Source organism: Marmota marmota, unplaced genomic scaffold (assembly GCF_001458135.2).
Source record: "Marmota marmota marmota unplaced genomic scaffold, marMar, whole genome shotgun sequence".
NCBI lineage: Eukaryota > Metazoa > Chordata > Mammalia > Rodentia > Sciuridae > Marmota > Marmota marmota.
Window position 1 is genome coordinate 35,814,011 of NW_026000005.1, and position 12,402 is coordinate 35,826,412.

At 41.1% G+C, this 12,402-nt stretch overlaps 1 protein-coding gene across 10 annotated transcripts in view; it reads left to right on the forward strand.

The window, feature by feature from the left end:
- The first annotated feature begins 7,835 nt into the window (after positions 1 to 7,835).
- Positions 7,836 to 12,402, forward strand: part of Plcd4 (phospholipase C delta 4) — a 39,004-nt gene continuing 34,437 nt past the window's right edge. For 4 of the 10 annotated variants that reach the window (XM_048808553.1, XM_015481383.2, XM_015481382.2 and 1 more), the window contains exon 1: positions 7,838 to 8,526. The gene's annotated coding sequence lies outside the window, so the exon portion shown is untranslated. Of the gene's footprint in view, positions 8,527 to 12,402 lie in introns of all 10 variants that reach the window. The other 6 variants (XM_048808554.1, XM_048808555.1, XM_048808556.1 and 3 more) reach the window with 3 other exon arrangements.

Genomic DNA, 12,402 nt, shown 5'->3' on the forward strand with positions numbered 1-12,402 from the left:
ATGGATGGCCAGGCAAGGTGTGCATGCCTGTATTTCCAGCTAGTTGGGGGATTGACGTAGGAGGATCACAAGTTAAAGGTTATCCTGGCAACTTGGTGACACCTATCTCAAAATTTTCAAAGAGCTCAAAAGGAAAAGTATTCCTGGTTTCAATCTCCAGTGTGGGGGCAAGGGAAGGAGGGCTGGGGGCAAGGGAAGGAGGGCTGAGGGCATAGCTCATCAGTAGAACACACACTTACTATGCCAAGGCCCTGGGGTTCCATCCTCAGAATCAAAAAAGGAAACATTTGAAGGAATCATAGAGTGAAATGAGATCTTTTTTGCCCTCCTGATACAGTGTGGAATTTAATTTTTTGGAGAAGTATTTTGATACATTTATTTCAAAAGCAGAAATAACAAGCAGAAATTTTTAGTTATACACTTAACCTAGTTTAACTGACATACATCAAACACTGCACTCTTAACCAATAGCATGCATATTCTTTTATTTTTTAAAATATTTTTTAGTTGTAGTTGAACACAATACCTTTATTTCACCTATTTTTTTTTATGTGATGCTGAGGATCAAACCCAAGGTCTCATGTGTGCGAGTCAAGTGCTCTGCCGCTGAGCCACAACCCCAGCCCTGCATTTTTTTTTAATTGAACCTAAAGCATGTACAAGAATTGATCATAACTGGACCATCAAGTAAGCTTTAAAAAATTCAGAACTGAAACCATAGACTGCAGTGGGATCAAGCTAAAAAGAAAGAACTGGAAAGTCCCTCTTTAGAACTTAGGCATTATGATTCTAAACGTGTGGGTTAAAGGAAAAAAATAAAAAGAGGTCATAGGAAATGAAAGTATTTTGAATTAAATTGATAATGAAGACATTATCAGAACCTGAAGCATTTAGCATTTAGTAGTGTTTTTTGAAGTATATAACCTCATAGTCACACATTACAGAAAAAGAAAGGCTAAAGCTGACTTCATGTCAAAAAACTGGAAAAGAATAACATTCAAAAAGTAGGAGTCAGGTGCAGTGGTGCATGCCTTAGTCCCAGCAGCTCAAGAGACTGAGTCAGGAGGATCATGAGTTTTAAAGCTAGCCTCAGAAACTTGGTGAGACCCTAAGCAATTTAGCAAGACCCTGTATCAAAAAGGGCTGGGGATGTGGCTCAGTGGTTAAGCATACCTGGGTTCAGTCCTAGAACCAAAAATAATAATGTGAAATAGAAGGTACATAAAAAATTACTAAAGTGAAGTGAGTCCCTGGAAAACATCAATAAAATTGATAAGCCCCAAGTAGGCTGGTGAAAGGAAAATAAATAGCGTTAGAAGTGTAAGTAGTGCTGGGGTATAGCTCAGTTAGTAGAGTGCCTGCCTCACATGCACAAGTCCCTGGGTTCAATCCCCAGCTCCACACACACACACACACACAGAAAAGTAAAAAGTACATTGCTTTTATCTTACAGTCACCAATCTTTTGTAAGTTCCCAGAAAATAGAAAAAAAACAAATAGATTGCAATTCATTTGTGAAGAATCATTATCCTGCCACCTTAAACCTTCTCAGTAACATTACAAAAACCAGGGTCCAATCTCTATTGTGGAGATAGGCAGAATCTACATACACAAGCTATTGGCCAGGTTAAGGCAGAAGGATCAAGAGCTTTAGACAAGCCAAACTCTGGGACTCACGTGTAATTCCAGAAACCTGAAATGTTGAGGCAGGAGGATTGCAAGTTCAAGGCCAGCTTCAGCAATTTAGTAAGACCCTGTTATCAAGGGCTGGAGTTGGAGCTCAGTATAAAGCACCTGCCTGGCACGTGTGAGGCACTGGGTTCAATCCTTAGTACCACATAAAAATAAATAAAGACATTATGTCCAGATACAACTAAATATGTATACATATATTTGTATATATATACATATGTATATGTATACATATATAAATACATATATTACAAAAAATAAAAAGGACTGGGGATGTTGATCAGTAAGAGTGCGCTTGGGTTCAAGCCCTACTACTGCCAAAAAAAAAAAAAAAACAGTATGAGATCTAATTTGGATTTATTTAAAAATCAAGATCAAGGCTGGTGTTGTGACTCAGTGGTAGATGCTTGCCTAGCATGTGTGAGGCACTGAGTTCAATTCTCAGCACCATATAAAAATGGATAAAATAAAATAATGGCATTGTGTCCAACAACTAAAAAAAATTTTTTTTAAATATTTAAGATCATTAGCCAGGCATGGTGGCACATATCTGTAATTCCAGTGGCTCAGAAGGCTGAGGCAGGAGGATTGCGAGTTCAAAGCCAGCCTCAGCAAAAGCAAGGCACTAAGCAACTCAGTGAGACCCTGTATCTAAATAAAATACAAAATAGGGCTTAGGATGTGGCTCAGTGGTCAAGTGCTCCTGAGTTCAATCCCCAGTACCAAAAAAATATATGTAAGATCAATTCAGTACTTAACCAATTAATGCAATTCACATAGTCAACATAAAAGGCAAAAGATCACACAATACATGAAGAACACTACAAAATTTAACACTCATCCATGATATTTTTAAAAAGAAACTGGATATATAACTCAGTGGTAGAGCATGGGTTTAACAGGCTTGAGGATTTGCACTTGATCCCCAATACTGGAAGGAAAAAAAAATCACTTTGAAAACCAGGAATAGAAAGATAGAAAGTTATATTCTTAATCTAATAAGTATCAACAGCTGAATTCAGTGGCTCACACCTGTAATTTTAGTGTTGAAGCAGGAGGATGGCAAGTCCCAGGCCCCACGCCACAGTTTAGCTTTTTCTAAAAAGCTAAAAAAGGGCTGGGGGGTATAGCTCAGGGATAGAACACCCCTGGGTTCAATCCCCACTACTGCAAAAAAAAAAAAAAAAAAAAAAGTATTATGATCATTTCATGAGATAGCTATGTTATTAATAGACCAAAGTTTGTGTCTTTCCACGATGTCAATTTATTGAATAACAATTCACAGGTTACACTGCTTTCAGTGCTAATTCACTTAATACTCATGGGTCATCTGATAGTCATAAACCAGGCAAACATAAGAAAGTCTTTTATTCCAATTTTAATTTCTAATATCTAGAACTCTAGTCACACATCATACTTCACACAATGAAATTATATACACACATATATATACACACACACACATATACACATATATATGCAACAGAAAGACTCAAATTGCCATTCTTTTTTCCAGTTTTTTTTTTTTTTTAGTTGTAGATGGACACAATACCTTTATTTATTTATATGTGGTACTGAGGATGGAACTCACACATGCGAGGCAACCCAAGTCCATAGCGCCTTGCTTTTGCTGAGGCTGGGTTTGAACTTTCGATCCTCCTTCCTCAGCCTCCCTAGCCTCTGGGATTACAGATGTGTGCCACTGTGCCCAACTCAGAAAAAGATTTTAATGAGCCAGTCCCACAAAGTTGTCAAAACAGAGGGTCTAGACCGACAGTTTCAGAGTGTCAGCTTGGAGTGGGCCATGCATGGTTATCACAGGCAGGAGAAAAAGTGCTTTGCTGAAACCCAGTGGAAAAGAAAATTCAAGCTTCGTCGCTGTGGTGATTTTCCTGGTAAGTGACCTGGTGACAGAATCAGGGTGCCACCATGTCCAGTCTTGGAGAGGTCTTAGGTGAGGGGGTTGCATATGGTGATGTTGATAAGCTCCAGTGTCAAGTGTTCTTAATGTGATTTGGGATGTCCACAGGTCCAGGCACTCCTTAATTTAGTTTGATAAGTTAGCACATATAAGCTATTATAAAGGAAAAAGACGAACAAACAAACAAAACCTCAGTATGTGCTGACAAATGGTTGTGTACATATATGATCCAAAAGAATCTACAGCTGGGCATGGTGGAGCATGCCTATTATCCTGGGGGCTTGGGAAACTGAGGCTGGAGAATTACAAATTTGAGGGCAGCTTGGGCATCTTAGCAAGACCCTGTCTCAAAATAAAATAAAAAGGGCTGGGGATGTAGTGGTAGAGCAGCCCTGGTTTAATCTCTAGTACTAGGGGGAAAAAAGGAAGAGGAGGAGGAGAGAGGAGGAGAAAGGAGGAGAATCAATATCAATATACTCTCAGAATTAATAACTGAAGCAAAGTTAACAGAATCACAAAATACAAAGTCAATATACCCAAAAAATCAATTACATATTCCTGAAATACAATAAATAGAAAATGATATTTCAAAGATATATAGTGTATAGTAACATAAGAAATCAAGTAGTTAGAAATAGGTATGTCAAATGATGTAAGAACCTTTTAATGAAAAACAAACATTCTGGAAAGAAAGTAGAGACCTATAAAAATTGAAGGATAAATCATTTCCATGGATTGTAAAAAAATATTATACAGATGCCCAATTTTTCAAATTGATCTGCTGACTAAACTCAATTCTAAGTAAAATTTCAGCAGGTATATTTTTGTGAAAATTGACATATTCTAAAATCTGCAAGAACAGCCAAGATAATCTTGAATTTAAAAAATTGGAAGCTATGTGTTCTGGTGCATACCTATAATCCCAGTGATTCAGGAGGCTGGGGCAAGAAGATCATAAGTTTGATGAAACTGCAACTTGGTGAGATCCTGTCTCAAAATATAAGGGCTGGGGATGTAGCTCAGAGGGTTCAATCCCCAGTACCAAAAAAAAATGGAGTCTTACTATTCCCAAATATCTTTCTTTAATTTCCTTTAACTTTCAATCTTTTTGTAGAAATAACTTATAAAAAACATATGCTAGCTTGGCTTGGTGGATCATACCTGTAATCTCAGCTACTCTGAAGGCTGAGGCAAGAGAAAAGTTCAAAGCCAGCCTAAGCAATTTAGCAAGACCTTGTTTGAAAATTAAAAGGGCTGACGGGGGAATAGGTGATAGCTCAGGGGTAGAGTACCCCTCGGTCAATCCCCAGTACTGTGAAAATAAGCAAAAAAAAAAAAAAAGTATCTACTTATATTTTGTTTTATGCTCTTTTCTAAAAGTTAAATTTCTTGGCATGGAATATTATATCATTTGTACTCAATTTTGCCTTCTATCACCTTATTCTCTGGTATTTTTGGTTTGTTATTGTTGTTTTGTTTTGTACTGGATGTTGAGCTCAAGGGGCACTTTACCACTAAGCTATATACCTAGGTCTTTTATTTTTTATTTTGAGACAGAGCTTTCACTAAGTTGCTGAGACTGGCCTTGAATTTGCAATCCTCCTGCCTCAGTCTCCTCTCCCAAGACACTGGTATTACAGGTGTGCACCATCACACCTGGTTCATATTTATGATTTTAAAATGGAATTTGATATTTTGAGTTACTTTTTTTTACCACCATTCATTTCAGTAATTTGAGTAGTTTGGCTGAATAGTCTGGGGAATTTGCCGTAAACTTTCAGCTGGAATGTCTGAGAAGCAAAGGTGTTTATGTATGATGTCATTTGCCCTAAATGTCTAGAGGAGGGTCTAGGCAGGTCTGAGTGGCGGAGGAAGAGTGCTGTGTTTAGGTCTACCTCTGCCAGCTGCTTCTTCATTTCAGTTTAGGCCTTCTAGGCCTTTCCTGGGCATTGTTCCCAGAAAGTCCCTCTGCTACTGCTGCCCTGCTCAGGTTTCTGAATCTGTTAATAATAGACATCAGTGGGGGGAAGGGCCAGGATCTTTGCAGAAATAGGAATTATCAAACCAGATGGACAGTTCCTGTGCCTGCGGCCATCTGTTCTCTCTCTGGATTTAATGAGAATCATGCCTACTTTCTAAGGGCATGCCTTCTAAGCAGTCTTGGGAGCCATTTAACTTTGTGAAAGTCCAAAAATCAGATCCATGGACTGTGGAGTACTGGTGTGTTAATGAGGATGTTGAAATTTAATATTTGAAATCTATGCTCTCCCAGAAAATCCAGGATGTGTGATAGCATCCCTCACAGATCACCCAGAAGGAAAGGAGGTTGAGCAGCATTGAGCTGATAATGACTCAGAAAGACACAAATGAATATAATCCTGGGGTTAAAAGAGGAGTGATATAAAAGAGGGGGGATATGAAGGTGAAGCTCAGAAAAAGGAGATAATGATGTCAAGCAAGTAGAAACGAGAAAACGACAAGCATGGAAGACAGGGTCTATGTTAAGTCAAATCTGAATTCGGCACAGCTTACATTTTGACACCCTTATTCCCTAAGAATGGTTTCCCTTTTAATGCCTCCCCTCCCTTCATTCTCTCTTCCCCTATCAGTAAAGAGCATGATCAACTTAACCTAGGTATAAATTATTTAAAACCACAAAGGCTTCAAAAAAAATTGCAAAGTTTGAAAACCTGTATTTGCAAAATATAACACAGATATAGAAAACTACATAAAGACAATGTCTGGCTTAGTAGTTATTATAAAGTCCCCTGTTAGCACTCAAGACTAGAAGTAGAACTTAGCCACTATTTCAAAAGCCAAGTTATGTGCCTCATCCCATCACAACACCTTCTTCCTCTCTATTTTATGGCCATTACTTAGAAGGATTTTATTTATTTATTTTTTAGTTGTAGATGGACAAATACCTTTATTTTGTTTATTTTTATTTGATGCTGAGAATTGAACCCAGGGCTCCACACATACTAGGCAAGCGCTGTACCATTGATCCACAAGCTCAGCCCTGAGGATTTTATTTTAATGGTGCTAAAAGTTTAGCTATAAATAACCACTAGTGGAAGAATATTAGGCAGTTGAAGGATGTTTGAGGGAACCACAAGAGACAGCCTGATCTCAGCACACTTGAATCCCACTGTTTCACACAGCTGATTCCCTCTGTGGCTATGATTAAAATTCACCTCACCGAAAAAGGATCTCATAGACATTCAAGTACAGGGCTCTGCCCTGTTCCCTTAACTGCCTTACGGTCATCCATTGGTCCAGAAAGAACCATATCCCACTGTCTTCCAAAGACAGAGCAAAAGCAGATCTTAGCTCACAGTGTTTGGGATTCATGATGGGGCTGGTCGTCTCCATTGCCGACACAGGAGTCTAGGTCATTGTGTAAACTTCCATGGGCTTCAGTTTCTCATTGTGCAGTATAGGGTCATGATCATAAAGCTCTTTACAATTCCCTGTTCCTGTCCTAATCTGGTCCCCTTTCCTCATTCTTGGTTTTTGTTTCAACTGCCAATTCAGCCACTCTTGTAAGGAGCTTCTTTCCTAGTGAGTATCTTTCTGGTCTGTACTCCTTGCTGCTCTGGGTTCTTACACATCATGAGCCAGCTTCATCTCTACCCACCCCTTTGTAAACATACACATATGTCCTGGCACTGGACAGATGCTTGTAGAAGGAATGAATAAGTGTAAAGAAAGAACAGGTGTGCCAGGCTCAAGAGCTGAGGCAAGAGGATCACAAGTTCAAAGCCAGCCTCAGCAACTTAATGAGGCCCTATGCAACTTAGCGAGACCCTGTTTCTAAATAAAAGAGCTGGGGATGTGGTTCAGTGGTTAAGTGCCCCTGAGTTCAATCTTTGTTGAGAGAGAGAGAGAGAGAGAGAGAGAGAGAGAGAGAGAGAAGAAGAAGAAGAAGAAGAAGAAGAAGAAGAGGAAGAGGAAGAGGAAGAAGAAGAAGAAGAAGGGGGGAGGGGAGGGGAATTGTTTCATATATTCATATATGCATTTTTTTAAAGAGAGAGAGAGCAAGAGCGAGAATTTTTTTAATATTTATTTTTTAGTTCTCGGCGGACACAACATCTTTGTTGGTGTGTGGTGCTGAGGATGGAACCCGGGACGCACGTACGTGAGGCGAGCGTGCTACCAGTTGAGCCACATCCCTAACCCAATATGTGCATTCTTTTAAAGAAATTCCTTTGAGTACCTTAAATATACATAAACACTATCTGCCCCCCTACACATCATGATCATTCCTCTCCTTCCTTTCTCCTCATCTTCCTCCTTTCCCATCCTGTTTCTTCCTTTTTCTGTGCCACAGAGTTAGAACTAGTGCCCTGCAAGGCAGGGGGCAGAGACATAGGAGCAAGCCGATGGAAAGACACTGTGGAAAGCAGCCAGATGAAATGAGGGCGAAAGCAGCTGTGTTACATGCAGAGACCGGTCAGAATGAAAAGCTGTGATTCACGGAGCACTACAATTCAGACATTCCTTGGGTTTCATTTTGAGAGCTTCTGCCGGATTGGGGCCATGGGGGGAGGTACGGGATCAAGATAAGAGACAGCAGCCAGGCTTTTCCTCTCTGGAGATGGTTGTCAAATCCATCTTAATCCTTTTCTCTCACCCCACCCCCACCTCGAGTAACTGGTGTCCTGGGCCTTTAAGAGTTGAATGGGCTGGACTGAGAAAAGTGCTCCCACCTCTCACCACCCTACTCTTTTCCTTGGACTCTAACGGATTGTAACGCTGCCAGTCAGAACAGCAGACTGCAGTAGAAGAGGGAAGGAAGCAGGCGAGAGCAAAGAAGAAAAGGAGCCAGGCGGGGATTTCTTACCCCACGGTGGAGATCAACACAGAGCTCAGGAGGGCACAGCTCATAGACACAAGACGGCTATCCTGCCCAGGTAAGGGCCAGGAGGCTTGGTCAGCCTCTGCCCATGCTCTGCCCTACGTGACTGCCTTACTTTGCTCTTCGGATGCTTACTTGCCCTGACTTTCCCCACCCCAAAGGCCCACAGTGCTGCCTCCACCTGGTTCTCTCCAGTGTGTCTTCCTCTTTGACTTTTCTAGTTTTTGCCCGGTGTCAACACTCCTTTTAAGAAGAACCTCTTAGGGGCTGGGGATGTAGCTCAAGTGGTAGCGCGCTTGCCTGGCATGCCTGCGGCCTGGGTTCGATCCTCAGCACCACATACAAACAAAGATGTTGTGTCCGCAGAAAACTAACTAACTAAATAAATAAAAAGAAGAACCTCTTAGCTATCCAAGGCCAGGAGTGCTGACCCTAGCCACTTCTCAGCGGTGAGTCCACCCCAATAAGAGAAGAAAGAACTGGAGTAGACAAGTTGTAGCAGAGACTTATTAATAGATCCTTGAGAGTTTCCAAAGGAGAACTGGCCAAGACCCAGGGAGAAGCAGAAAAACTCCTGGTAGCAAGGAGTTATGAGACTTCCTAGGAAAGAGGCAGGTTTGAATTCTGTGCCTTGTTCTTCACCTGCTTAGGTAGCTAGGACAGTTTCTTGATACACCAGAAGACTGTGCCCTGGGACTTTAGACCATAACTTTTTTGATCTGTATTAGGAGAAAGTTTAGGGCTCCCCAGACTTGGGGATGTAGCTCAGTTGGTAGAGTGCTTGCCTCACATGCACAAAGGGTTCAATCCCCAGCACCACCACCAAAATATAAATATATATATATATATATAAATTACTGAGCCCCATCCTTGGAAATTTTGATCTGGTAGATTTTGGAGTGGGAGCTAAGGATTCTCTATTTTAAGACACTTTCCCTGGGACATTGAATTATCCGTGAAACCCTGGTTTATATGTGCTATGAAAGAGCCTTCAAGTTCTAACATTCTGAGAGCTGTGACCTGTGACTAGAGCCATTCTATCCTTTTTACATGGCATAATCCTAGACATAATCCATGACATAAGGCTAGACATAATCTTCTCAGAAGCAAGGGAATAGTCAAAATGATTGTCTTTCTTCCTGCCCCTCAGAGAGAATTGAGACATCCTGACTCCTAGTGTAATGTCATTGGCACCAATGGCAACATTGCTAAAGTCCGTCTTTAGGTGACATGAAGACACTTGGTAGTTGAGAACTAAATCTTGTTCTGCAGCCCAAGGTTACTTCCCATCTTATTTTACGTGTCTTTTGTCATACCTGTAGTATCCAGGCAACCATCTGTATCCTCTAAGGTCTCCACATACATGTCTAAGAGATAACATTGAAAACTTAATCTTTCTTACTGTCAGTTTTCAGTCTCTGTGCCCTTAAGTGCCCCCACTCACAAACCCTTGGTTCCTTTTTTCCACACTGCATCTGCATCAGCTGTAAAATTCTTTCCTTTCAGACACAGAAGAAACACCAAGACCTAGAACACTAGGTTCTAACTCACATTCTCTGGGCACTTTGTTTAGTCAATCTCCTAGGATACAGGGAAAAGTGACGCTGAGCAGAGGGATATGCTACTGAGTGTCCAAACTCAAGTGTCCTTCCTCCTGGACCATAGTCTCAAAATCCTCAAAGGAAATGATAATCAGAACTATTGGCAATTAGTGGAGACAGAGGAGGGAAGTGACAGGAAGAGGTAATGGAGAGAAGAGGAGAGCAAAAAGAGGCTGACCAGAAGAGAGAAGAGTGAGCTGGGAAGAAAGGGAAAGGATGAGATCAGGCATGGGATGGGGAAAAGAAAGAAAAGAAAAGCTATTTTCTGGGTTACAAGAGAAACAGAGGATGATGAAGAGGAGAGATTAAACATCAGCATCTCTCACTGATCCCTAACCTCACTTTGACCTGCTTTCTGGAATAAGGCAGAGTTTCAGCAAGCTCTCTGATTGGTTATATGGAGACCTCGGTTCTAGTCCCAGTTTTGCAACTCAACTAAATGACCCCAACAGATCCACCAATCTTTCTAGTACTCAATCCTCCTCTGTAAAGAATGAAGTCCAGTTCTGACATTCTGCAGCTCCCTGAATTAAAGCTGGTGCTCTTATAGCCATATGTCACCTGGATACAGGTTTAGAATAATAATTCGGGAATGGGAGCAAAGTTAGCTAGGGTGAGGGAGGACAAGCCCCAGGGTTTGACAAAGGAGGGTTTCCTAAGGCTGGTTTGAGAGGAAATAGTCTATCAAATAAGGGTGTCTAGGCAGAGGACCTGTGTTCTCAGGTTTCTCGTGCTGTAGGACATTATTGAGGCTCCTGATCAGAGGTATAAATGAAGGTAGTTCTGTCTTCTCCCAGGCCCTAGCTCCACCCCAGAGTCTCTATGCCCCACAGATGGGAGCTGAAGTTCAAAGAGAGGCAAAGGCAGAATGATACCACTGAAGATTATACTTCAACCTTGACCCCTAAGAACTTTAAGAGAGACCTATCACTTTCTACTTCAATGTTGATTTAACTTCTTTAAGTTTCAGATTATTTCATACTGTGCTTCTCCACCTGGATATGGAGATAAAAATATCTCTCTCTGTCTCTCAGGAAGCCCTGGGAATCCCTTCCTCTTTTCAGAGGTTTCTTCTGATCTTACCCAAGACACACAATAGCCAGCCTTAGCCAGAAAAATATCTTATTCTTGCAACTGTCATAAGACTGTTTTTCTCCCAAGAAACTGCTTCCCAACATTCCCTCTTCAATCTGTTACCTTTTTAGAAAGGCATCTTTAGGTCCTCTAGTCAGGGCATTTTCAGTGATCCCCACCTTCTCCCTGAATACCTAATCACTTTCGAGTGACTTTATAGGTTCTTCTTCTCATCAAAGAGAGACAGAATTCTAATATGCTGTGTGACCTCAGACAAGTCACATCACATTTCTGAACCTCCTACTTTATTCCTCTATAAAATCTGGAGTAGCTTATATGATTTTTTTGTTTCTTTTTTCTTAGTACCAGGGATTGAACTCAGGGGCACTCAACCACTGAGCCACATCCCCAGCCCTATTTTGTATTTTATTTAGAGACAAGGTCTCACTGAGTTGCTTAGCACCTCGCCATTGCTGAGGCTGGCTTTGAACTCTCAATCCTCCTGTCTCAGCCTCCTGAGCCACTGGGATTACAGGCATGGACCACCATACCCTGCTTATGTTGTTTGTTTGACAATACTGGGAATTGAACCCAGGGGTGCTCTACCACTGATCTGCGTCCCCAGTCCTTTTTAGTTGTAGATGGACACAATGCCTTTATTTTGTTTATTTAGTTTTTTTTAATGTGGTGCTGGGGATCAAACCCAATGCCTCACACATGCTAGGCAAGCGCTCTACCACTGAGCCACAACCCCCCACACCCCCCCCCTTTTTTTTTTGGTACCAGGAATTGAATCCAGGAGTGCTCAATCACTGAACCAGCCACATCCTTAGCCCTTTTATTTTTTATTTTGAGACAGGGTCTCACCAAATTGCTGACGGCTCCACTAAGTTGCTGAGGTTGGCTTTGAACTTGCAATCCTTCTGCCTCTGCCTCTCAAATCTCTGGAATTACAGGCATGTGCCACCATGGCAGCATAGCAGTATGTGCCCCAGATTTATTTATTTTTTTTTTTTTTTTGCTGATGCTGGCCTTGAATTTATGGTCCCCTTGCCTCAGCCTCCTGAGTAAGGTTGTTTTAAATGTTCATCACTGTCAAAAGTTATTTTTTTATTTTGATACTGGGGATTGAACCCAGGGTTGCTTTACCTCCTGCCTCAGCTACCTGAGGATAACAGACATGCACTACTATGCCTGGCAAAAAATTTTTTTTTAAAGAGAGAGAGAGAATTTTTTTAATATTTATTATTTAGTTT